The 5,276-nt window shown below is 50.7% G+C and overlaps 1 pseudogene; it reads left to right on the top strand.

Annotated features, from left to right (window-relative positions):
* Positions 1 to 1,482: 1,482 nt before the first annotated feature.
* On the top strand, positions 1,483 to 3,188 carry LOC101036390 (6-phosphofructo-2-kinase/fructose-2,6-bisphosphatase 3 pseudogene; annotated as a pseudogene).
* Positions 3,189 to 5,276: the final 2,088 nt, after the last annotated feature.

Genomic DNA, 5,276 nt, shown 5'->3' with positions numbered 1-5,276 from the left:
GGCCCATTTATAAGCTCTCCATTTATATTTTCTTTTTTCTTTCTTTTCCTTCTTTTTTCTTTTTTCTTTTTTATTTTTTTGAGATGGAGTCTTATTCTGTCACCCAGCCTGGAGTACAGTGGCACATTCTCTGCTCACAGTAACCTCCGCCTTTTGGTTTCAAGTGATTCTCCTGCCTCAGCCTCCCAAGTAACTGGGACTACAGGTGCCCAAAACCATGCCCTCTCAAACTCCTGACCTCAGGTGAGCTGCCTGCCTCGGCCTCCTGAAGTACTGGGATTACAGGTATAAGCCACCATGCCTGGCCCTCCATTTATATTTTCTAGGACAGACTTGTATCATATGGCCAGCTTTAGCTGAGAAAGAACTTGAGAAATCTTGGCACAGTGCCACTCTGAATAAAATTCAGTTTGGTTACGTAAGGAGGATGAGGAGAATAGATATTTTATGGGCAACTTTCAGTACTTGCCGTGATATCCTTGCTAAACTGATGGCTAGTGCATCTCAAATTCATGTATGTAGTTCTGACTCCCTTAGAGATGGTGTGAGAAAAAAGGAGAAAATTTAGACAAGGACAACTGAAATGATGAAAAAGGAAAGGATTTTCTGTTGTAGCCTTCAGGGAACACCGGGCTTGGAATTCAAAGTTCTAGCTTTCTGACCTGATTCTGTCATGTACAAACTGTGTGACACCGGTTGAGTTAACCTCTGTAAGCCTGTTACCTTTGTCTGTAAGATGGCAATGGAATGTTAGAAAGAAAGGGAGAAATGGCTATTGAATAAGCAAATGTGAACTTACTAATAATTTCATCTTTCACAGAAAAACAGCAGATCTCCCTGTGGCATATTCTTCATATAATCTCTTTTGGGGAGTCAGATAAATATGATTTAGAAGAATTTTCTATTTTTTACAAGGAAGCAACATTCATCTCTGGAGTGTATACTTTAGGTAATCCGGGGGAAGAAAAATAATTTTCCAGCAGTTTTAGCTCTCAAACAAGCAATATACATCTATGTGGAATAACTATTTCCTGTAACTTTATATCGATTTAATGTCTAGTATGTCAGCCAGTGCTCTCAGTGCTAGAGATACAGTGTGAACAAAACAGAGAAGGCCCCTACCTTCATACAGTTAACATTCTACCAAGGGAGTTAATGATTAGATAGAGTGAGCTGAAGAAATGGGAATATGCCAGCTAAGTGGTACTTCCTTTGAGAAGTGCAGAGAGCTTGCTTTCCGGACTTAGTCTATGACATCCTCATTTTTTAGTTTATCAAAAATGCAAATAATCTGATTTTCACCTTTGTTTCTGATTAACAAATTCAACAAGTATTTATTGAACACCTTCTCCACCAATCATTGTGCTAAACATTGGAATATAATGATAAGCTCCATATAGCTGAGTAGAGTTGTATAAAGATGAACTGATTGGTTTTTCACAGTTCTGGGTGGGATGCTACTTGTGTATAACCTCCTAAGAATACCTGTGTAAAAAGTACAAGTTGGGCCCCGCCACCCGCAGGCGCCCCGAGCCGCGGGGCTGCCGCCTGGACGTCGTCCTGCCTGGGTGTCGCGGGCCGGCCCCGCGGGGAGCTCCCCCGGTGAGATGCCCTTCAGGAAAGCCTGTGGGCCAAAGCTGACCAACTCTCCCATGGTCATCGTCATGGTGAGCCTTCCTGCCGAGGGCAAGACCTACATCTCCAAGAAGTGACTCGCTACCTCAACTGGATTGGCGTCCCCACAAAAGTGTTCAACGTCGGGGAGTACCGCCGGGCGGCTGTGAAGCACTACAGCTCCTGCAGCTTCTTCCGTCCCGAAAACGAGGAGGCCATGCGAGTCCGGAAGCAGTGCGCCTTAGCTGCCTGGAGAGATGTCAAAAGCTACCTTGCAAAAGAAGGGGGACAAATCGCGGTTTTCGACGCCACCAATACTACCAGAGAGAGGAGACACATGATCCTTCATTTTACCAAAGAAAATGACTTTAAGGCGTTTTTCGTGGAGTCCATGTGCGACGGCCCTACTGTTGTGGCCTCCAATATCATGGAAGTGAACATCTCCAGCCGGGATTTCAAAGACTGCAACTCGGCAGAAGCCATGGACGACTTCATGAAGTGGATCAGTTGCTACGAAGCCAGTTACCAGCCCCTCGACCCCAACAAATACGACAGGGACTTATCACTGATCAAGGTGATTGATGTGGGCCGGAGGTTCCTGGTGAAACGGGTGCAGGACCACACCCAGAGCCGCATCGTGTACTACCTGATGAATGTCCGCGTGCAGCCGCGCACCATCTACCTGCGCTGGCACGGCGAGAACGAGCACAACCTCCAGGGCCGCATCGGAGGCGACTCGGGCCTGTCCAGCCGTGGCGAGAAGTTTGCCAGCGCCCTGAGCAAGTTCGTGGAGGAGCAGAACCTGAAGGGCCTGCGCGTATGGACCAGCCAGCTCAAGAGCACCATCCAGACGGCTGAGGCGCTGCGGCTGCCCTATGAGCAGTGGAAGGCGCTCAATGAGATTGACGCAGGTGTCTGTGAGGAGCTGACCTACGAAGAGATCAGGGACACCTACCCCGAGGAGTATACGCTGCGGGAGCAGGACAAGTACTACTATTGGTACCCCACCGGGGAGTCCTACCAGGACCTGGTCCAGCACCTGGAGCCAGTGACCATGGAGCTGGAGCGACAGGAGAATGTGCTGGTCATCTGCCACCAGGCCGTCCTGCGCTGCCTGCTGGGCTACTTCCTGGATAGCAGCGCAGAGGAGATGCCCTACCTGAAATGCCTCCTTCACACCGTTCTGAAACTGACTCCTGTCGCTTATGGCTGCCATGTGGAATCCATCTACCTGAATATGGAGTCCGTCAGCACCCGCAGGGAGAGGTCAGAGGATGCAAAGAAGGGACCTAACCCGCTCAAGAGACGCAGTAGTGTCACCCTGCTAGCCAGCCCCGAGCCCACCAAAAAGCCTCACATCAACAGCTTTGAGGAGCACGTGGCTTCCACCTCGGCCGCCCTGCCCAGCTGCCTGCCGCCGGAGGTGCCCACACAGCTGCCTGGACAAAACATGAAAGGCTTCCGGAGCAGTGAAGACTTCTCCAGGAAACACTGAAGCAGACGTGTTGGTTCCATTCCATTTCCATTTCTGCAGCTTAGCTTGTGCCCTGCCCTCTGCCCGAGGCGAAATGCATCCCTAGGACTTCTTCCAGAGAGGGTGGGGTGGAACAGGGGGGAAACTTGGCCGAAGAGAAACATGAATAGCACCCTCTGTGTCACCTCAGCCACCGGACACCAGAAAGCCACGCAGGCCCCTGGTGCTTTGCCTTGAGCCGTGGGGCCCCCACCTCCGCTCTCCGGGTTTCCTAGGAATGTCCAGCTTCAGAGACCTTCAGAGGCCTGGGGAGGGTGATGAAAGTTGGGGTCCTGACAAGAGGCCGCTGGGGACACTGTGTCATCTTGTTTTATTTTGTTTCTACAATCTCCTGGCGCGTTCAGAGCTGGGAAGACCACATTGGTGGCAGAATCCTAAAATTAAAGGAGGCAAGCTCCTAGTTGCTGAAGGTCAGGAGATGTTTAAAATCTTCCACGTGGCTGTTTGGTGCATCTTGTCCTGGAAGACTCCTCATGGGAAGGAACAGACTTGGACAGGTGTTGGGTTGGGACCTCATCTCCAAGAAGTCCCTGAGCTGAGACGCAAGTTGACTGGGTGGTCCACACCCTGGTCTCCCGCAGATCCGCACACTTCCAGGCCTGGTTCTCCCTCCGAAGATGTCCAAGGGCAGGCTGGCTGCGTGGGGAGAAGGAAGTATTTTGCTGAAATATGAGAACTGGGCCTCCTGCTCCCAGGAAGCTGCAGGGACCCTCTCTCCTCTTACCTGGACTTGGAGGGAACAGAGAAGCACTCTCCTGGAGCTGCTGGCTTTTGCACTTTTTTGATCGTGGAAGGGTGACCTGAGAGTCACACCTTCTTTTCAGGAACATAGATGTTGGGATGTTTAGCCCTGTGGGGAACTTGGAGCCTCTGAAGGTGGGGAGCCGGATGACACAGAGTGGAACACCTGGCATCCTTCCCCAGGGTTTGCATGACCATCCCTGCTTCCCAGGTGGGGACAGTGGTCCAAGCAAGGCCTCAGTCCTGGTCACTTGCTTCAAGAGCTGCCTGCACGCTGTCTCGGAGTGTCTGCTGTGTGCCTGGTGCTGTGCCAGGGCCTTAGGGAAGTCGGAAGAGTGGACTTTGTCCTGGTTGTGCCTTCATGGCATCTGTGACATTTGTGTGGTGATGGAAAGCATGGGGCCTGTTGTCTCAGCCTGTCGGTTTCTTCGCATTGCCTCAAACCCTGGGGTAGGAGGCAGGGGGTGTCTTGTGCCCAGATGAAACCGTTTGGAAACTCAGCAGCAGAGTTTGTCCAAATGACCCTTTTCAGACGTCTCAAAGCTGGTGCCAAAGGTCACTTTTCCTTGCTGCTTTCTGCCATGGGCCCTGAGATCCTCCTCCCAGCTCAAGGGCCAGGTTCTGGGTGAGAGTGGGGGATTGAGACCCCTGAGACTGGGTGTGGAGAGAGGAGCCTTTGCAGTTTGTTTTTCAAGAAGAGCTTTTAAAGAATGCATGTTTTTTTCTGATTGGAATTGAGCAGTAACCGAGGCTGTGCTTCAGATATCATACAACCACGTGGGGGATTTTCACGCCGAACGATTCAAGTCCCCCTCGCCCATCACACTCCCTTTGGTCGGCTTCTGCTGGAGAGGATGTCTCTGTCTGCATTCCTGTGCAACTCTAGACTCACAGTTTTCTCTCTCCCTGGATGTTGTGTCTCATGAGACTGTGTAGGTGGGGGTGGGTATGCGTGGGTGCATGGGCATGGGTAGCTAGGTTGTATTTTTCTATTTGACATGAAGGGCCTGTTGCTTTGCTCTTGAGAGTGGTTTCTTGTGTTTCCCTCGCTGGCCTCATTCTTTGAACATCGACTCTGAAGTTTGATACAGATAGGGGCTTGATAAAGCTGTGTTCCCATCTCCCCTCTGACTACCTAAAATCAATACCTAAATACAAAAGCTTTGGCCTAACACAGGACTTTAGTTTGGGAAGGGCGTACATAGGGAGAGGGGGAACATACAGGGAATGTTCTCTGTGAATCCATACAGGAAGGGGAGATACTACAGAAAGCAGAACAAGCCAGTGACCTGCCTTTGGAGGGGACATTGGGTGGGGGGTGGGTATGAGCTACAGTCATGGACTTTTGGCATCTACTGATTCTTACCAACTCCCTACCACACAAAGA

This window comes from Saimiri boliviensis, chromosome 8 (assembly GCF_048565385.1).
Source record: "Saimiri boliviensis isolate mSaiBol1 chromosome 8, mSaiBol1.pri, whole genome shotgun sequence".
Taxonomy (NCBI): domain Eukaryota; kingdom Metazoa; phylum Chordata; class Mammalia; order Primates; family Cebidae; genus Saimiri; species Saimiri boliviensis.
Note: the sequence above shows the minus strand (reverse complement) of the source record. Positions and strands in the feature narration are given on the sequence as shown.